The 22,011-nt window shown below is 42.0% G+C and overlaps 1 long non-coding RNA gene across 3 annotated transcripts; it reads left to right on the top strand.

Moving 5' to 3' along the window:
* The first annotated feature begins 1,180 nt into the window (after positions 1 to 1,180).
* On the top strand, positions 1,181 to 21,685 carry LOC140683758 (uncharacterized). 3 transcript variants are annotated; one of them, XR_012055176.1, is made up of 3 exons: positions 1,181 to 1,296; positions 17,628 to 17,843; positions 20,906 to 21,685. It is a non-coding gene; the product is annotated as an uncharacterized lncRNA (long non-coding RNA). The 3 variants fall into 3 exon arrangements; XR_012055177.1 differs by lacking the exon at positions 1,181 to 1,296 and adding an exon at positions 1,303 to 1,609; XR_012055175.1 differs by lacking the exon at positions 1,181 to 1,296 and having other exon boundaries at positions 17,538 to 17,843.
* The last annotated feature ends 326 nt before the right edge of the window (positions 21,686 to 22,011 follow it).

The following is a 22,011-nucleotide window of genomic DNA, read 5'->3' as shown; positions in this document are numbered from 1 at the left end:
AATTTTATTAAAAAAATAAAAGCAGGTGAGTTAAGTAACAGTTTGTGGAGACAAGACCTCAAAGGAAGATTTACCTGAGCTACAATATGAGCTTCACACTGTAATAGAAGCTGAGACAGTATTTAGTTTTGTTTCTTTTACTCATTTCTTGCAGAGTATCTCAAGGAAATTCTGCCTAACTGCTGGGCAAGGAAAGACTGAAGGGAAAGCGACCTACAAACTACTTAATGCTTTTTGATATCCACATAATGCTGGCCAATATGCACCAGCCAGAAGGGCAATAGTGATATATTAAGGTTGACATTGTGAGCTTAATGCTCATGTATTTATGGGTTTACTATTTTTGTGCTAGGATCCTTAGCAAAATACAGCTGAAATAACTGATTTGGGCATTTCAGGTGCCAAGTGTAATTTTGCATGAATAACTTCTCTGAAGAGATGGATAATCTACAATGGCCATCTATTTCTTTCCTTAGTATCAGTAACGTGAAACGTGTATTGAGCCTTGCTTTGTGAGAAGCCCTTTGATATCTTTGTTAAACATTGTCCTTTGCTATAGCTTTATCTCTAGCAACAAATCTGATGTGTTTTGTATAGACAGAATGAACGTCAAAACCAACTTATTTTATTGAAAGAAACTATTCAAATTGGAAAAGCGAATGCTTGTTACGGGAAAGGCGGTGTATCTGTCCCGGGGAGAGGCACCTTGCTCTGATCAGATACCCGGTGAACAGCACAGGGCTGCACTCCTCGCCCCGGGTCTCCTCAGGGCACACGGGCGGGATTCCCGCGGGAGGCACTGCCCGCCCCTCACGGCGGAGGCGCCGGGAGAGCAGCGCTACCTCGCCGGGCTCCACGCCCGGGCTCCGAGCCGCCGCCGCTTTTCTGGCCTCCTCCTCCAGGGCCCGCTCCTCTTCCAGCCGCCGTACCCCGAGCGTTTCCCCCGTGCCCGGCCGCGGCCCCTCGGAGAGGCTCCCCTGGGCCGTGCCCGGCACCTCCGGGCCCCTCCCTCAGCCAGCCGCGGCACTGGCGGCAGGGGCAGCTCTGCCGGGGCCGCACCCGCCGAGGGGCCGCGATGGCAGCGCGGGTGCGGCCCCGGCAGAGGGAGCCGCAGACCGCCGAGCCCAAAAGGCGGCGCCGGGGCCCCTCGGGCCGGGAATTCCCTCTCTGGGCAGGACGAGCTTTCCTTCGTCCTGCCGGGGCCTGCAGCCTGCGCTTGCGGCAGAGCAGGGCTCCAAGCCCCAGGGGCGTGAGATGTGTCTGCTGCTGCCCGCGGGGCCGCGCATCCCGCTGAGGGTAAGGGCTGCTCGGAATGCCGGAGGCGTCCGCCGCCTGGAGCAACCTGGATCAACCAGGCTGCTCTGCAGCTGCACCCTACGATCTCTAATTCGTATCATTTGATTTGAACAGTAATTCCATCGCTGTTACGTTCATTTACAAGAAGTGCCCTGTTACTCGTTAGGTTTCTTCCTGTTGTTTTCCTGCCTTTTCCAATCGTGGTTCCACGATTTCCCATGCTGTTCTTGGGACCCGCCGTGCGTGGCGGGCGGCTCCCGGGCATGTCAGTCCCTCTTTCGGGTTCCTAGAGGACCTGCTCGTCCTTGCCTAGGTAAAACCACCATAATCTTACCTGAAATCTCTTATTTCATTGTTTTATTACCATGAAAGGTGCTTTCGTTTTCCCATCAGTTTAGTTTTGTACCTTCTTTTTTTTTGTACCTCCATGTTTTTCCTTTTAAAAGCAACTTGCTGTGTTTACCTTCAGATGCTCTTTTATTTCAAGGAATGCAGGTAAGTACAGCTTCATTATATCAGTTTCTAGGAGCTAGATACCAATTCAGCACAATGAAGTGCAGCACTTTAAATGCCAAAAAGGTTTCTTTTTAATCACTTCTCCTTGGAGCTGAATCTGAAACCTGTATAAAAACCCACTTGTGCTTCTTGAATGGGCTGTAGGAAGAGCTGGGTATATCAACATGACTTTTAGAACAGTATTTCAAAGATGCTTTGAAATTACTTCCAAAATATTATTTGCAAAACAGTGATCCACAAGATCTAACCAGTAAGAAATTATGAGTGCAAGGGTTCATCATCTATTCTGTCTCTTTTTAGAGTTCAGTATTTTAATTAGAAAACATTAGTCTGGAAAAAGAACATTTATCTAGAGTTCTTTACTGAGCAGAGATGCCTACAAAAAGAAGAGAACTTTTATTTCTTCCTTAATGCATCCTCATTGTAGGAGAAGAGATGAAGGTATCATGGTATACAGCACCTTGTCAAAGAAACTGTGCAGCAAGTTGGGAGACTGTTCTCTTTGCAACTTCACAACTTTCAAAGTCACATCTCTCTCTACTCCCAGAAGTACTCTAAGCCTGCAGTTTACAGGGAGAGAGGCACAGTACTTGTTACCTGTGTCATCATCCAGAAAAAAATACATGAAAAATTTGGCACCGACATGAAGTACTTCGGTTGCCTGGGCGCCTAGAGTTCTCAGAACACATAGTTATTTTACCAGTCAATAGTGGTCCCTGGAGTTCTTGTCTCCTTCTCTCAAGTGCATATTTTAAGTCCTCAGGTTCTCTGTAAAAGTAGACCATTGCCATCAATAGGCAACAGCTGAGTGAAAGCTGAGAGTTAGTAATTTGGGATCTTGATACCTTATGCCTAGAGCCCAACTAGGTGGCTTTGTTTTCCTCTTAAAATATAATCAAAGAAATAACGATCTGATCCTCTTTTTCAAGATTTCCTGTAAATATGGCTATTTCTGCATACATCTGAATGGTAAGATGATTTTTAATTTTTTTTTTCTAGTGATACAAATGGCTGCTTTGGAAATAATATTATTTTTAAAATCATGTTTTAATGTCTAAATCATGCCAGTGTGTAAGCACAGTGAAAATTGCAGGATGGAGATTTTAAAACTAATGAAAAAATATGTAAGCATACACATGTGTCAGATATGGAGATAAAAGTTACAGAAAGAACTTCTAAAGTTGGATTTGCATATATTAAAGTTGTCATTGTATGCACAACAGACAATTGCACAAGAGGTAATAAAATAATAGTAATAATGATTTGTACAAATTAATTGAAATTTATGAAGCAGTTTTGGTGTCTCTAATGAAGCTGTGATGTCTTCAAGTAGAGCTAATGAGTATGATGGAAGTGACTAGCATGAATAAACTTAATGTTGCTGTCAACAATAGCAAAATATTTTTTAAAGGTGTCTGAATATTAGTATCCTAAGGTAGGAATGCAAGTCACACTTCTATTTGCTTTGCATCTTAAGTCAGAAATGGGATACTACAGTCTTTCATCTAAACACCCTTTTCTCTGACTCAGTAAAATCTTGGTTGCTCTTTACAAAAACCATGTAAAGTGCTGGTGTGCTTCAGGAGTACATCTATGCCTGGGGCAAGTTCCCCAAACCAGTGTTGTGTTTAGCTACTTGATTTCTTTTCTCATGATTGCACCACTCTTACTGTACCTGTTTGTTACTGTTGGGTTCTGGTGCGTGTCCATTATTCTGAAGGAGTAAACTAATGGCTTTGGAATCAGGTGTCTCTGCCTATGCCTTTGAAGAGGAAAAGAAAGAAAATCTCTGAATGTGAAAATGTTTTTGTTTGGGCATGGCTCACTTTTAAAAATGCTGGCTTTGTGTTTGGGGTTTACATTAAGGTTACATTTTTGTCTTCTGTACCCTAGGATGTACGTAGCACTTGATAGCCAGTGTTTTTTCGCACCAAAACAATTCAATTGCAAGTCAGGTAAATACCATCCAAATAGAATGGTCCTTACTATGTATGTTTTGTGGGGGTTTCACCTGGATAGTAGACCTTTATCTGGGAAGGGTTTGCTTTTCTTTGTGTTCTCACTTCATTGCAATGTCCATCTCCTAAGTACGTTTACCATAGGATAGGATGAGACAGTAAAGAATGGATTCTTTCAGCTCTCTCATTGATTGGATTACCTTTTCTTGCTGCATAAAGTTACTGGATTGCAATGGTGTGGATTATTGGTGGCTTGGAGGGACACAATTGGGAGAAAGAGGAGCAAACTCCAGAAATGAGGTAGAGGAACAAATGTGTGAAATTGTTGTTGAGATGTGGTGTTAGCTGAAGCTCTGCTGTCAGCAGTGAGGACTGCTGGGGGCACAAAGGTCGTGAGTCAAGGTAACATGTATTGGCAGAATAATGTATCAGTATTTTGAGAACTAGATAGATGGAATTAGGTTCTCTATTTCCCTCCTCTCCCATTCCTTCCTTGCCTCCAGCTGAGCTTCTAATGGAAATATTGGGAGAAGGGGAAATGGGAAGCAGCAGAAGGATGTTTATTGCTGCTTGGTAGGAATGTAAATTAAGTACCTAATGATGTGCATTGAATAAATACATTTTGGTTTTTTTGTCTTACTTAGCACAGATTACTACTCACAGCAATCTGTGCTAAGTACCTCTGCCCTTCACTCACACATAAGCGTGTGCAAATTTGACCTTTTTCTAGGAAGGTATCACTAAACTTAATCTTGTTTTTGAGCATCTCTCCCTTCTGAAGGAACCAGAAGTTTCTGCAGTCAGGAGAGTTGGTGTTCCATCAACACTTGTCATTTTTATTACTACAATGCAGTGTGGGAATGATGGGTCTGGTTGCCAAAGCTCTGGGAACCATTCTTCTTTTTGAAAGTAAGAATGTAGGATTTTGGAAAATCTGTGAGAGGAAATTGAATGGTGGTGCTCCTCAACACCCTTTTGTGGGGGCGAACAGGGGGAAATTCTGAAATATCTCAGGTGTGGGGCTGACTGATGTTCATTGCCTCCAAATGGGCTCCTCACACCAGGAGAGACAGTCTACAGTAAATGTGCCAGAAAGCTTCACAGATGCAGCTTTTTCTTAATCTGCATTTTTGGATGGAGTTTTAGGAGGTATGAAGTGGGAATGTGCGGCCTCGCGGGCAGAAGTTTCCTGGAGGGCCGCCTTCCCAAGAGCGAACTCCTTGGTCGGTGCGGAACCACCACACGCTTGAGGTGCAGGTGTGGTAATGAAGACTAACCAGTGAGCAAGAGAGGCTGGCTGCTTGAAATTCCAGCTCTGTTTATTGAGGAGCAACAAAACAGGCTGAAGGGCTCAGAAGCAGCAGCAGCAGGTTCAGTAGCAGCTCTGCGTGTCTGAGTGAGGGAGGGGCCAGGGTATATAACTGGGACAGGGTAGGAGGGTAACTGTTGAAGGGAACCCACCAGGGAAGGGACTAGGGGAGGAGCAGGGATGGGGTGATCAGGGAACAACCAATGGAGGGTCAAGGGAGTGGTTAGCAAGGTACAGGGGCCAATGAACAAACACAGAACAATGAACTTTCTAGAACATGGGACTGAACAGTAACTTGATAGACAGAAAAAGGGTTGAAGTTTCTTATACAATGGTCTCCTCCCATGGTATCTCAATTTCCTCATTTCCCTTCCCATATCCTACGGGAATGTTCTCTTCTAGTAAGAGGAAGTAAGAGGAAGGGTTCAATGTTATTTATTACTGGTCATGCTGAATTTGGCAAATGACAGGAAAAGGAAGCAAAGGGGAGATGACCTTAGGTGACATCAGCTCAGATCTCTCATGCTGATGAGCTAAGATAATAATTGGACTGACACAGGCAGTAAAAATGAGTGATGCTGTATGTCATACCAATTGACCTTGGAATTTAACCTAGGAATGAGGAAGAGCAATTCAGCTCTTTCTGAAAACCAAAGGAACCATGAAAAAACTTTCCATGAATATAGGTCGGCAGTCTGCATTGTACATGGACATAATGCCATGTACATTAGGTTTGGTATAGAAGGTGTTGTGACCCAGGCCCAGAGTGCAGTCTCATGTCTGAGTTAGGTCACACAGCCTTTTACAGCTCAGCTTTCTGATAGTTGCAGGTTCACCCTTATTTTGTAGGATTCTGTTCTTTTCTTGCCAAATAATCCAATTTGTTCTCACCCTAACTTCACTAGCCACACTCAAGCCATCCTTGCTGATGCATACAGGAAACTGGGGCAGGATCTTAAGACTGGGAGCTGTCTGCTGAAAGTCGCTTTGCTCCATTTGGTACAATCAATTGCAAAATACAGTACAAAGCCTTGTCTGTGGCCTGCAATGTCTGTCTTCATGAAATAGTAAGGAAGATGGGTGACTGCTTTAAGGCAAAGCTTCAAAAATATTTTGCTTGAGTTTTGGTTGGTTGGCATTGGTGGTTGATGTTTTTAAAATATTTCCCTCCATTTCCTTGTTTTATCTTTCCACTCTTGTTTTCCCTTATGCACAGGCTGACCCTGAGAACTAGGGATCGGCTAGGGTGGTAAATCCAGCTGCTTCCCAAGCCACTGTCGTAATTCTCACTGTCTCTCTGATGGTCACTCAAGCAGGAAGGTGTGAAGAGAAGTACTGGTGAGAAAATGTGAACAGAGGAAAGACTTGCAGTAACAAAGATGCTTTGGCACAAATAGTTATGATCTTTTCCTGCTTGGTTAATTTCTTCCTGAACACCCAGATCCCTGAACTGTGTATTCTCTGGACAGCATGTCACTTAATTATTTTTCACTGAATGGTAAAACTATAATTCCCGTAAATTAAAAATAGAGCTGCAAATGGGCTTGGTTTGATCTCTGTGGTGTCTGAGGCAGAGGAACAAGATTAATTCCCTCAATTAGATGTTAATTGATGTCTGAACATGTCTAGTCCTTGAAACAGCAAGACCACGTATAGCATAACCAGCACCATTAAAACAGCATCGCCTTCCCTCTGTGCTCAGCAAGCACAGAATGGGAGGAAGGGGAATCACATCTAAATAGAGCAGTGGGGGATGCTGTGAAATGAGCAGAAACTTGTGATGAGGGAGAGGGAGTGCAGCTGCCTCTGATGATTGTGAACTGCTGGTTAAATGCACAGGGTTTTATAGGAGAACCATGGCTTTGTTTGCTGAACCTACATGTGCTTTATTTTCATTTCTTTGCTGGTCAAGTCTGCTTGAGATTCACATCATAAGCAACTTCAAAGGTTTATTACAAAGTGATGAAATTTGTAATAAAGAAAAGAAAAAAAACCCAGAAATTTTCTTTGGCCTTTGGAAAACCATATACTAACAATTTTGATTAAATGGAATAAGAGGTCATTGAATCTGGTCTTTTACCTACTGTGTGTAACAGTTTCAGCTACATCCATTTCAATAATGAAATTCTGTTCGTGTGCTGCCTGTGCCTTATATATAAAGCATCATGCACTGTATATATTTCATTTTGTTTCCATTTCACAATACAGTAAAGATCTTTTTCAACCAGAATAGATGCTAGCCTTGGATACTGAAGTGCTGAATAGAATAATAAATCCTGTGCATCACTAGCTTGACTTTCATCTAAGAGTCTGAAAAAGCTTTATAAACATCAAGTAATCTTTCCAGCATGCCCATTACAACTGCAGAATATTACCACTGCTCTGCAGCTATTACTGTTATTTTGTATCACTGCATCTAAGGGCCCCAATCAGATTCAAGACTGTACTCTGTATTTAATGAAAAGTTAAGCCCTGTCCCAAAAATATTTGAACAATTGTTAAAAAATAGAGGGCTAGGGGCCAGAGTAATGCAGGATAACAGTAGAAGGGGGGAAACAAAAATTGCAGCTTGGGGAGTGACCAGTGTTGGAACAGCATGATCCATCCAACCATTGTCATATATCTTGTGGGCAATGCACTGAAGATGAGACCTGAAGAATTTTCTCAGTGACACTGTAGATTTTACTGTGTGACTACTTTTGTGTTTAAAGGGCAACACAGAAAGAGCCTGAGGCACACTTGACTTGATGAGCCAATTAAGTTTGCCTCAACATTAGGACAAAAATCTGCATGGAGGTAACTGAACTGTGAAGGAGTAAAGGCTGTTGCATTATGTGAGGCAGTAATGTAATGAAATCAGTAAGCTGAGGGAAAGAGGAAAATAGTGGCCAGTCCCTTGCTCTAACAGGTGACAAGTGGAATATGGATAGACCTCACTGTTCCAACACCTTGTGATAATCTCAGCTTTGTATTTCTGTTTCCAGACATGCTTAATGAGGAGTTTGCAGCAGCAAAAGGAAAGCACAAAGACTCTACCAGCATATGTAGAATATGGTATTGTACAGCCTGGTCGCCTGCGGCCCAGCCAATTAAACCACAGCAGGTGTGGAGCAAGCTCTTCTGTTGGTTTTACAACTATAGAAGCAGTTTTAGGAAGCAGTGTCTGGCATGTTGAGGCTCTGAGGTGCTTCTGTGCCACTCAGGAGTACCCTTGCATTCTTTGTGTACTTTATCAAGCAGGGCTTTCACTAGTGTTTTGGGGGAAGGAAGAATTTCCTTCTGGGATTTCCTCCTAGCCTAGTGCCACTTAACACCTGGGCTGCAGGGACAGTGCTTATCTCACAGGACCCCTTACATGGGGGCGGGGGGGGGGGAGGGGGTGAAGTGCTACTAAGCCATCCATAGATGATTTCTTTATTGCTAAGCTGATAAAAAATATACTGACTGTCTCTCAATTTACATCTCCTCTACTGCAGCAAAATTTCAGATTAACAGGGGTTTTATACTTTCCATCTTGGGTCTCTTAAGATGCACAGTCTGACAAGCATCTACAGAAGAGTTACTAATTTTACCCCGAGATGTGTTCTCCCACTTCTGAGATGCTCATGCCCAGTTCTTACCAAGGGTAGAGATCACAACTCTGACTGCTCCCAGCTGTTGAGTACAGAAAACACCTGGGAGAGGAGAGTGTTTGTGATTGCTGTGTGCAGCTGCTGTTGGACTGGACCTTTCCTTTTTAGTTTCACCCTGTGACCTCACATCTGTTTTTCTCATTTGTTTTCTGATCACCTGGCTGTTCATGGGAAAGCTGAAGCAGAATTTACTTCACAGTCCAAATCTAGACAGCAGTCTGGTTTTTTTTTTAGTAATTACTGTCTGTCTCCTTTCAGCAGTTCAGACAGGTTCAGGTCATCCCTGATGTAAGAGTACAAATGTGAAGAAAGCTGTAACATTGAAAGGACACCTGTCAGTAGAATATATGCACCTGGGTCAACAACAAACCAAGAGAACCCTCAGATCCCTCACAGTGCTTCTGCCAACCAGACTGTGGGATCCCAGGTGCTTAGATACACACTGTTTCTCCCATCTCCATGTCACCCTGGACTCCCACAGGCTTCCTTCATGCCACAGCTGCAGCTCGTACTTCCACAGTGCTGGGTCAGGTCATTAGCCCAGGTTTGTTAGCCTGGGCCCCTTTGCCATTCCACACCGTTCCTGCTGGCAAACCTTGCTGCTGAGATCTGCCTCAGTGCCTGCAGCCAGTGGGGTGGGCAAAACATGAACCTGTTGAAATCTTTTTACAGGTGTTTGCCCTGTTCCTCTGCATTGTCAGTGGGCTGAGGTGGCTGCTGTGTCGGAGGGTTGGGGTTCCTGAATCCTGGGTAGTGAATCTCTGCCTCTGTTGTGTAAAATGTGTGTGCTTGAGAAACTCCTCTTGTGAAGCCTGTGCTCCTTGCATTCTGCCATGTTATCCCTGACTTTAATCTAGAATCTCAAAGACTTGGTGGTCTAGGGAGATGTCTTCTAACCCAAGGATAATGGACCATGATATAAACATGAGGCTGTGCCTTGAATGTTTCAAGTCAGGCTGGCTTTGAAATACTGGCTGTTGAATCCTTCTCTTCCTGACTAGTGACCTTCCAGAAAGTTATTTGATCCGTCTGGGACTTGCAGAGGTGAAGGAAAAGAGGGATGATACTTTAGGTGACCCGTTAATATCAGTTAATGTGGTATTCCTTTTGTGTGTCTTGTTTTCCTATTCTAGTACGCTTCTCCTTGTTGAGCTATAATATCTGTGTCCCATTCTGATGCAGTGGGATTTCACATCCATTTTAGTGCCAGACTGTTGACATGAGCAGTGCGATATCTTGCAGCTGGTCTCTGAAGTTGTCACTGGATTTGAGGAACCAGCTCAAAGGCAATCAGTCAACCTGGAAAAAGATACTGACTGCATAGATCAGAGTAGCATTTTGATTGGCATGCTGGCCATCTGCCACAGGCTGTGATTCTGCTAAATTTTGTGAGATAATGCAGGTTCAGATCTGGTCAGTTCTTAGGTGGGAGAATGCCGCGGGAAAAGCTTGTGCTGCAAGGAGTGTAGTTCTTTGATGGAGGAGCTGGCATTCTTCTCTCTTCCAGGGCTGGTAGCACTTTGCTGTGATAACAGGGGATGTTGTCCTTCTGGAAGTGCCATCACTCATGCACTACATGAAAATTGCATCTGGTTTATGCTGCACTTAAAAACTTCCCAAGGCAGGGAGAATATTATTCTGCATGGCCTGTTCAAATTTCCATGTAAACAACTTCAGTGCTGCCTCCCTAAATCTACATTCCTATGATAACAAATGTTTGAGGTGCTGTGTGTGAAGGCCTGTGTTTGCAAGAGGAGGATAATGCATATGAAGAATTATTGAAGTGCTGGTGATAGATGGTACCTTAGTACAAGATTGTAAGCTAGGCCACATGGAAGTGGTTTTACTTTGCATTTGCAATGGGTTAAGGGCACACCATGGCCTTGGCTGCTGCTGCTCAATGGACAAGCTCTGATCCACTGTACACCATGGTAACTCAATCACTTGCAGCTCCATTCAGGATGAAGACAGAAATCTCATTTGAAAATGATTGGATTTTTTTCATGCCAAAGAAATGTGCAGTGTTGCCAGCGTGCTCAGAGGGTGATGAATCAGTGATGAATCTCTCTTTAATCCACACATATAATTATTTTCCTGTGTGAAAAGGATTGGACTTTGTTTACCTGTGTGTAGGCAACTCAGCAGGAGAAGAGTACTCTTCATATTAGAGGGTTTTTGGTTTTTTTTTTGAAAGAACAGATTATTTGTGATTGGGGCTCTTTGCAATTGAGGCTACATCTAGTGGTAAAATTTCAGTAGTAGAGTGAATGTTTGGATTTTTCTAGTGTAAAGAATAATGAGATGTTCTGATGCCTTATATAATCTCCAAAGGGCAGATCTCTGGTGCTTGTGGCATTCTAAATGCCATGTGAAGTATTTCACTGCTCTGATCAGGAATTGTTTGGCACCAAGGCTTTGCATGGGATTTCTAACTCTTCTTTGTTGCATTTAGACTTTGGCTTGACTGCAGAAACTCCTAGCAAATACTTCTGATGATATATTAGCATTTTTGCTACCTTTTAAAATCTAAAATGAAAAAGAATGTAATGAGCCACCTAATCTGTGCAGTACTTGCTCTCCCTTTCTTACATATAAGAGGAACTGCTCTTTTTTCCTTTTGCACTAATTTACTTGATCTTCCCTTTATGCTGCTGAAGTTAAGCTGCTGCTATGCTCTTGCATCAAGGAGGAAAAATGGCATGTGCAAGGTAGGTCAGCTCAGCTACCACTGAGAAATAGGTACTAATTACAATTATATTTCACCTGCATCTTAAATGACAGATTTTTTTAAGAGACAGAGGGTGGGGGCCCAAAATTAACCATTGTAACCAAACATGTATTTGAATGGAAAACCTTCTGGCTAATTTTTTTTGCCTGCTGGGTGCCTGTTTTACAAAGCCATTAAATGATTTCAAATGAGAGAAGAGAGCCTAGCGAACATATGCCATCTCAGCTGTCTTTGAGTGGTGAGAAAAGATAGATAAAGGGGTGCTGCATTGCTGTAATTAATGAAAGAAGTTAAATTTATTTTTGCTATTCAAAAAAGCTCATCGGTTCAGCGTCTGACTTTGACTGCCTTGCACAGTTTCACTTGACTTCTGGAATTCTGATCTCAGTGGAAATGTATTGGAGAAGACAGAAATGGAACAAATTAGGAACCAAAGCCTTCTTCATGTTAACTAGTTGAATATGTCTATAAACACTGAACAACTCCACAATTGCTGCTGATCTATTGCATGTAACAGCTATGGAAATTCTCAAAGCATGTCGATATAAAACATGTTGGCAGCTGAGACAGGAAGCTGTAAAAAGGGAGAGCATTTAAAAAACTTTTGGATAACAGGTTCCCACACCTCATTTAAAAACAAACAAACATAACAATAGAGCTGTTATACAAACTACGTCCCTCTGATTCCTGCACAGTGTTGTTAACAAGTGCCCTTTCCATTCCACAGTAAAGAGCAGCCATTCAGAATGAGCTGAGCCACTGCACAGGGTTTCAAGCCACCTGTCAAACAGTGCTTACCCACCCATCACTGGAGACCTGGAGTTACCTCTGTGTTCATGCAGACCTGCTGTTATATCAGTTTCTCTATTACTGTCATTTGTTGACATCAAGACATGGAGGTTATGGAAGATATTATTTACATGACTAAAACAAATGCTGTCTTATTGGCAGCTGCCTTCTGTGTGGATTTTTCATTGCAAAAGGAAGAACATTGTCTTCATAGCTCTTTATGGCATATTTTTAAGTTGCCCACAAAATCTGACAACAAAAATCCAGCTTTAATACTCTGAATTAAATTTAGCGAGCTCATTTTGCCCAGCTTTCCTGTTTATTCAAAATGACTTTTTAGTTATTCTTGGCTGCAGGAAATTCATTATCTAGGATGTATAGTAATGCAGGTTGGACACATCAGCTGAGTTGTCCTAATTCTTGTACACAGTTCTTGTTTTTTGAGTTGTTTAGCAGATGCAGGTAGTACCAGATGCAAAGGGTGCAGCTGCCTAATTTGTTCCCTTTGCTTCTCTTGAGATGTGTTGCAGTGGAGTAGCAGCGAGGAAGAGCTCCCTGTGTGTCTTGCAGCTGCTACACGAGGGTGAAATGCTGTTGGAAGTACTTTCTCTTGGGGGGGGCAGGGGGAAAAGCCATTCTTCTCAGTTAGAAAATCTTCAGCAGAAAAGATCAGCAACATTGGTAGGGAAACCCTAACAGAGACAGAGTTCCTCTCTTTTTCCATAAGAACAGGGTGATGTGAAAGGGAGAATGCTCTGAAACTCTTTATTGACTGCCTTACCAACCAAATCTCAGTTTTTTATCTATTTGAAGAAAGGGCTTATTTTAGAACCTAATAAACTAGAACATCTCCTGGTTTAGAGATTGAGAGCTTCTTGGTGTACTTTGATGTGCTTATCTGAAAGAAAAGGTGGGGAGATGTTCCACATGAATACTCAAGCTGTTTCAGGGTTCTGTCACAGCCTATTTTTCTTCTCTCCTTTTCCTTTAATTGGACAATTGGAAAATAATGAAGAAGGTACATAGGACAGGCTACCTGATCAATACAAATGTCAGTTTGGCCGCATCAATGTAATAGGCAGGGCTAAAGTAATTTGGCTAAATAAATCAGTATATTTTGTGCAACATTGTGGTTGTCTAGAGTGCTTTAAAAGCAAAGATAACAACAGAGCTCAGCAGCTGGCAATCAGTGTGGCCTGATGATCTTAGAGCAGAAGAGACTTTGTCTAGTTTTCAGCAGGAAAGGGTCTTTATTCCAAAGTACTGGCTTTGCTGAAGCCAGAGGAGGGCTGTGAGGCTCAGCAGGGAAAGTTTACCTGGGCATGGTTTACCTGATAAATGGCAATTCTGCCAAATATAAGAAACAACCCAAGGCTTTGCTGAAGTCTGGTCAGTGTTGCTGCTATCTTTGTGGCATTGTGCCAGTAGTGTGTTGACACTCAGGTGCTAAGCACTGTATGGATATTAAATCTGCAATCAGGGTATCACGGCACTGGATGTGTCCAAGACCCACAGATAAAATTGGTTGTAAGAATTCAACCAGACTTGATGTGGACAAGTACAGCCTAACTCTGCTGGCCAGGTTTGCAAGCCAGCTTGAGCAATGCCTTTGCAAGGCAAGCACTGCATGCTGAGCAATGCCCCGGTGAAGTTCAGAACTGCTTTTGCATCTGTGTGGAGTGGAGGGATAGTCAGTGCCACCATAGCTACCCAGCTGTTTGTTGTGCCCTCAGAACACAGCAAACAGACCCCCTTGTTGCTATAAAGAAGGGTTTCTTCTTTTGCTCACTACATCTCCCACAGCACTTGAGCAGAATTCCATATTCCATGGTGTTGTAACACGGCTGCATGACGTTGTGCATTTGATTTCTGTCCACAGAACTGCCATTAGCAGTACCAAACTAAAACCCTTTCTGAAAGGTGACATTGTGTCAGTTAGTCTTTTCTGCCTAAAGAGATGGCAGCAAATGCATTTTCATGGCATTGATATTTGTTTGGGATTTTTAAAGTTCTGTTAGTCCAGAAATTTACAGAAGTCTTGTGTAATTCCTGTGATGCTGCAGCATTCCCAAGAGGTTTTCTTTGGGAGGAATCTTAATGGTCAGGATAATAATCAGGAACTTCTGGTTTATCTAGGATCTAGTTTCATTCCAGCCACATACCAGAAGTTTTCGTAGTTATTTGGTCTCTTAATTCTCAGCTTTAGTTCTCAGCTGCAAAATGTGGCAGTTCAATACATTTTGTCCATTTTATTAATAAGCACAGATGTGAAATGGGAGTGCTACCGAAGACCTGAACTGTGGGAGAGGTAGCCATGTGAGATGGGGAGAATTTCTACTTTCAAGGCTGCTAAAACAAAAATCAAAGTCCTTTAAACCTTACCCTTCAGGTTCTGAGTCAACAATGTTCATGTTCTTCAGGAGCCACATACTGACTTTATTTATATTTAGAGTCACACACTTATTTTACTTTCTGCTATATACAGGTTGTTCTGAAATGACTACTGTCAGCCTCTTAATAGCCTGTATGCAGCACTTTTTTTGCAAGGATTTTTATGCTTTACAAATTGGATTGCACACTTTGATCCCTTTCCCAAAGGACAAATACCTCTGGGAGGAATCCTACACATTTACAACATCGAAAGCAAAATCAAACACCCTTTTAGTTTGGGAAAGAGGACAATAGTACCCCAGCTAACCTTAGGAAACTTGAATGGCTTGTAAAAAGTCAGCGTCAGTGTAATATACAGCCCAGTCACCCTGGCTAGTGACCTGTTCTTTCAGTAATCTTCCATGTCTATTTGTTTTCATTTCTTGTGAAAATGAAATACTGAGTCAAAGCATTAGTTCAGCATGGAGACAGGTATTTTATGTCACACCTTGACATTGTGCAGTCACTGATGCAGGGCTCAGCTTGAGCAGAAAATGAAATAGTGGCAGATTTACTGTTCCTGTTCCTAAGGAACAGTCTTGTACCCAGACATCAGGTCACTGACTGAAACTTGCCTTCTGCAGGAAGCTCTGTGTCCAAAATGATAAAATGGGCACAGTCAGCTCACTAAACAAAGGCTGGTTCTTGCCAGTTTTTAAAAACAGCATAGTAACTTCCCATGTTGTATGTCAGGAAGACATTCCACCCAAGTTCTGCAACCCATGCCCCATCAAACTTTCCAGTACCATCAAATACCGAGCCACCACAGCAGCTTTGGACAGGAGTTGGTGGATGTCGAAAGTAGGCTTATGTGGAACATGTGTGTCCCCTCACTGACCTTTGCTTGACAGGTTTTCAGGACCTGAAACAAGATTTGGAGAATGGGGAAAGGGAAGGTTTCAAAATGGCCTTCAGCAGTCCAAAGCAGCACAGCAGCAGTTCTACTCTTTTTTCTTCCTCTTTGAGGGCTTTTGGTCAAGCATTTGCCAGTGTTGATCTGCAACTCACTGAGGAGAGAACGTGAGTGGATGTTATTGCAGAGGAGCTCTTAAGCCCTTTCTACTGGTGAAGGAGAGGGTCTGCAGAGTACAGGCATGTCATGGCCAAGTGATGTAGGGGCAGAGGTGCCTTGGGAGCTCCAGCACAATCGCTGTACTGACTGTCTTACACATGGCTGCCCTTCTGTCCTGCCTACCAAAGTCAGTGTAGGAATGTCACAGTGACTTCCCTCCACACTAGCAGGGGCTTGTACCCTTTTCTCTGTGGAGAGGCTGGTGCACAGGTCTCAGCCTGGCCTGGCCAAACTGAACTCCTTGATGCTGCCTATGACTTTGGAGTGACAAGGTTGTTTGACCATCACACTAGAGATGGCATTACTTTTACTGGTTTGGCATAGTCAGTATGGGCAAGCACAGAAATGGAGCTTGACTCTTTTATGTGGGTTGGTGTGGACTGTAACTCAGTACCAGAGCTGGCTACCAGATTCTGATAAATTTTGGATAAGTGGATACTTTAGAACCCATTATTACTTCTCTCTCCTTGCCAAATTACATTAACTAGTTGCTGAACTGAGTGCAGGTGAATGTTGCAGTTTGTCATCTCTGAAGAAATAATGCCTGTGTGAGAGTCCCCTGTGAGTGTCATAGGCCCATCACAACTCGAGGAATGTGACCAGGTTTCATATTCTCAAGAAGGAAAGATCCTTTTTATTTTGGGAATGGTTATGTGCAGTGTTTAAGTATTAGCTGGCTTGGCACCTCACAAAACAAAGGCATTTATTACGCTTCTCTGCAAGACCTATGTGCCAGCAGAGAAATAAAACAAAAGATGGTTAGAGCAGCATTGTGTAAACCCATTGCAAACCTTTGAAGTTCAGCTGCCTTTGTGGACTGTGAGAGTTGGTGTGCAAAGCTTGTAATGTTTGTGTGGCTGTGCTGGCACAGGCAGGGCCCCCGTAGTCATGGATAATTCACATGGAACCAGAAGCATGGCATGAAGAATGTGCCCCTGGCTGGAGTGAGCAAGTCACTTTATCACTGAGGCTTTTTTTAAACTGAAGACTGTTTACCTGGCAGCTCTCAATTAACATGCTGATGAAATCTATGCACAAAGTTTACACAGGTTCCTTGAGAAAATTTGCTACTTTAAATTTGCCTGTTTTTCCTATATTTAGGGGATCAAGCCCTTAGCCATGTGCCCAAAAATAAAGGATAAAAACTAGACATTCTAAGACTTAATGCTTGCTTTCATTCTTCTCATACACTTGGAGTAGCAGTTATCTAGCAATGGAATTACACAGTATCCACAAACTGCAGTTCACCATTAAGCTCTCTCAAACAGAAAATTACACCAAGAAATCCATAAGCAGTAGGAACAGCAAGGGTCAGACTGTCTTACTGTGAAGAATTACATAGTGTAGGAAGCCTATTGCCTTTTGTTTTTTTTCTGCTGTTAATTCCCCAATTACAGCTCACATGGAGGCTTCTGAGAAATCAGAAATGTAGTGTTGTATTTGAAATGCATTGCAGTATTACAATTCTATTTTGGTACACTTTACACTAAACGGTGTAATCCTTATAGTAGGTATTTAACTCTGATATGTTTTATCTGCAGACTCCTCTCAAAATAATTGATCCTCCTTGCCTTTACTCTAGAAAGGCGCTGAATGTTGTCTGAGGGAAACTGATCTGTGTTGGTGTTAAGTGACTGAATCAGGGCTGGTGTGAAATAAAAGCATTAATCTTTCTGCCTTGCTGGATGTATGCAGACTGCATAAGGCCTAACATTGTTTCAGTTCCTGTGGAGTGATTTAAGTTCCATAGGCTAGTTGAAGTTCCTTACCCACCTTACTGCTACCAGCCAAAAGCTGCTAAGAGAAAGCCACCATGGAATGCATGATTCAATTGCAGGTCAGCATTGTTTTGTTTAATACATCACATCTCTTCATAAACAATTTTATTTTTTTGCAGAAAACACACGTTTAGAAAGAGGAGGTACAGTTCACAGCTTGACTGCCTCCATGGACTCGTGGATGATGGTTCCAGGACTCCTGAGATCTTTCAGGGCCTGAGGCACAGCACAGAACACCCCTCCAGCTGTCGAGCCAGGGGATGACTGGCACAGGCTATGCAGCTGAGGCAGCAGAGTTGGATTCACCTTTATTCTCCACAGGGAGAACAGCAAAGGCAAGGAACTGCTTCTGATTTGTGTTAAGAAGTCTTGACTTGGGTCTGCCTGACACGTAGTTTCTATGTCAGTCAGATCTGCCTATTTCAGTAAGTAACACTTGAGCACTGTCTTCATGAAGCTTGGTGTAAAAAACCAAACAAACCCACAGTATCAAGCACATGCTGAAAATCTTAAACCAATCACTGTGATGGATAAATGTTTAGCATTACTTGGCAAATGAGTGATAGCTTTATATTTTATCCACAGAATAACAATATTGGGTTAACAAGAGGAAGAAAGAACTAAAGCAGAACAAAGAGACAATTTTTTATTCTTGGTCTGGATGGGTATTTGGTACTTGCAGAGGTGCTATTAAACACTGCCTGTGTATCTCCAGTGGCTGCAGTACCAAGCTAGCCTAAGGTTCCTCGGATGGAGCAAGTCCACACTTAAGAGCAAGGAAGAAGAGGGTTGAATTGGAAGTAGAACACAGCCTTAGTGTTATTTGCTACAGTGTATTAAAACAGCTCTAGGAGTTTCATATACTAAAGAGCAGCAGTCATTTAACATTTAAAAATTAATGTTTTCTTTACAGATGACAATATAAGCCCCAGCACCTTTAGATACGTGATCAGCTCGCCTGTTGTCTCTGAACATGACAATTTGATGTAGGAGTGGGCATCGTAGTGGATGAGGGAGAATTTGCAAAAGGGATGACCGAGAAAAGCTTATTGAAATCACAGCAAATCAAGATATGAAGGCTGGCAGGGGTGCTGAAACAGGCTGATAAATAGATATTTATTGGATAGTAAGTTTCAAATATCACATATTTACCTGCTCCCACTTGCTGCTTCAGGGGCAAAGTATTTATGTTAAGGTGGCAGCTGGAATACAGTCAGCATCATCTTGCTGATCCTGTACACGTGCACACTCCCTTAGAGTTCTGTGCCCCAGGACAGCAGGACACACACTATGGAGAAAGATCAGAACTGCTGGCAGTCACTCAAACCTCCTACCTGCTCAAGGGGAGTGTTTTTACCGGAATTGTAAATGAACATGATGGTGGTTCCAGGACCAATTCTATAGTAGTTGACAATAATTTAACTACAGCTACTATTAGACAGGCAAACTGAGATAGGGGAAAGGTTATTTTCCCCAGAACACAAGCCAGACAAGGACTGATAACACAGGGTGTTATCAGGAAGTGAAAGCTGGCTTATTCCAGCAGCATCATTCTGCTACAGCCATTTGATGTCCCAGAAGATTTGAGTTTATACAGGTCCATGTACAGGAAATACATATGGAACTATTATTTTTGAGAAGACCTGAGACGAAACAGTCAAAAGGAGAAAACAAGGGGTATACAGAGTGACTTGAAAATAGGTGTATAGCTGTAGAATTTCTAACTGCTGCTTCTCTGGTGAGTGTTTCTATCTATAGAAATGTCAGGGTCAGTGTGTGTAATGAAGGGCACAGTCTGTTTGCAGACAGGACAAAGGTCATACCTCTGGCTGCTGTGTACATGACAGACTACCCACACAAGAAGGACTGCTGCAAAGCTGATACAGGTGGATGAGCTTAAACATTTTTAGGTAGCCATCCTTTTAACACTCTAGTGTGGACAAGAGTTGTGCTGGCCAACAGTTAATTTTCATTTTAAACTATTGGAGCTCATAATCTTCCTCATGCTGCTGCTAAATGCAGCATGTTAAAAGACTTCTTCAGAAACTGGTGTAGCTAAAACTTCTAGGAATCTAAAGCAAATGTGGTATAAACACTGCAGAAGGAAGAGGTGGGGGAAAAAAGACAAGTTATTGCTAGAATTAAGAATAAATTTATCTTAGTTTTAGCTCACACTCTTCCCCCCATCTCCTCTAAGAGTCTTGCATTTATGTGCTCCTTTGAAAAGCACAGAGATGAGACCGAGTATTTCAGGAGTCAACAATGAGCCTTTCATTGAGCTGGCTTAAAGCAGCAGTGCCTGATCATGCAGGTCTCTTTCAAAGGAAGATACAATGCTGTGCTTTTGTTTAATTTTTTAAAGATTTTATTTGGATTAGCTTTTTGATTCAAAGAGATCCTAAACAATCTACAAAGATAAGGACACCCCAAAAATTTCAAGTGTTTCTTCCAAGAACCCTAAGGAGAGCTCCTTCTGGAGTTACACCTCTGATTTGGAGGATGACTTCACTATTTTGCCTTCAGAGATGTCAACTTTTTTTAGTTTTTTTCTAAACAACCTTTAGCTAGAATTTGGTTTTCCATCCTCCTTGAGTATGCTGGTAGAGGGAAGGAAAGTGTCTTCTGCAACTCAGAAAAGAATAAAGGGGACTAAGCAACAAGGAAGCAGTGGGTGTTACCTGTCCTTTAGTGTGAAGGGAGAGCCACAGACAGGAGTAGGTCTCTATAATTTTATTCTCATTACTTACACAGTTTCTGCACCATGCTACAAGTTATTAACTCAGAGCATCCTACTGCATGTTACTGGCTTTGCACAAACCTAGCAGAAAAAACCTTCTGCTTACGGTTAAACCATTGCCATCAACACTTGATACTATCTAAAGAATAAAACCCTTTTGTTAGAGGATGCAGTCATCACCATTATCTTTAAAATCTATATATAATTTCAGTTATCTCTTCCTAATGCTTCAGATGCATGTATTGAATTTGAAATAATTTACAGTTAGTCTTATAAAGTTCTGCTTGTTTTTCTTCCAAAGAAAATAGCAGCATATTGCAAAATAGGAAGGTCCAGTAGCAAAATATGTAGTTATTACTAAATAATCCATCAAAAATATTTTCCTATTATGACGGTGCTGTTTCATTTCTTTGCATATAACGTCTGTTGCAGAATTGACTCAGACAAACTCTGCACAGGTATAGTCACAAAGATAAAGCAAAATGGTTTTCTGTAGTACCAAGCGGAAAAAGGTGGTGGTGTTTGGCAAGTAATTACCTGCTTCTTTGCTATTTTATGATCCAATCTGACTTGAAGAGAAAGGTGGATGTGATCACTAAGCATTTGTCACTTTGCCATCCTCTGCCTCCTGTTTTCATGTCTTCTTTTGTCTTTACTCAGCTTCAGAGTAGAAGATGAAGCATGCAGAGTTTATGGGAAGATGTTTGTGAAGAGAATCATAGAACTGAAGTTCAAAAACCCCACAGCCCAAAGTCCACAACAGGTGAATTGTGTTTGCATTATGTTTCAGTTAACTGAAGAAAGAGGCTGCCACTGCAGTAAAATACAAGGAGGTCATCACTTCTGTAGACCAACACCTGTATTTTAATCTGCTTGAACTAAGGTACAGGGACTTGCAAGAACAATGAAACTGATGCTTTTTTTTCAGTGGGGAATACTGAAAAGCCAAAAAGAGGAACATTCAAGCAGAACTACTTTCAAATGCCCAGCTGCACATACTAACTGCTTCAACAAAAAGGAAAAATTAATGAAGATGAAGAAGAGTCCTTCTCACTGATGTGTATCAGGAACATTAAAAGTGGCTCTTTCCAGCAGCAGTGACATTTGTTCTCGCAAAACAGCTGCTGATTGTGAGAAATAAAGCCAGTTTACCACGTAAAATGTGCACTGCAAATATTTTTGAGCAGTTTAATCTTACGCACTCTTCTTTCACTGTGACCATTTTGTAGTAAAGTATGTTCAGACGCAGCCTTAACTAACTATAATCTTAAGAATTGGTCATACAAAAACTACATCCTCACACAGCAGCTCCTGCCACCACAGCCTTTGTGTTGAACCAGATACATTATTTTTGTTTCTTATGAAGAATTATAATCATGTATTTGAGTAACAAGATAAACATGTGGTACCAATAAATATAGTTAATTTTAAAAAGTGCAATCTTAAATGTTTCCATTGGTTTTCTAGGAATAAAAGTTTCCAGGAGAACATGAATTTATTTCCAGCATGCAGTGGCTACAAGCTCATTGTTACATTGGATTATTTTGCTTAGATCGTCTCTTGGCTGTTCTTCTGGTGATGGACAATAGCAGTAACTACAATACAACAAAGAGAATGTTACTACAATTCATCAGGGCACTTGACTCTCTACACTTCAACTGTGAGGACAGGTACTGTCAGATATTACACTGGTATACTTCTTGGAGTCTATTACAAAATCTGTATTTTTATGACACAGTTAATATCAGTTTTCCTCCCTGGTGAGT

This window comes from Taeniopygia guttata, chromosome 3 (genome assembly GCF_048771995.1).
Source record: "Taeniopygia guttata chromosome 3, bTaeGut7.mat, whole genome shotgun sequence".
Lineage (NCBI taxonomy): Eukaryota > Metazoa > Chordata > Aves > Passeriformes > Estrildidae > Taeniopygia > Taeniopygia guttata.
The sequence above is the reverse complement of the archived record's forward strand: the minus strand, read 5'-3'. Positions and strand labels throughout refer to the sequence as shown.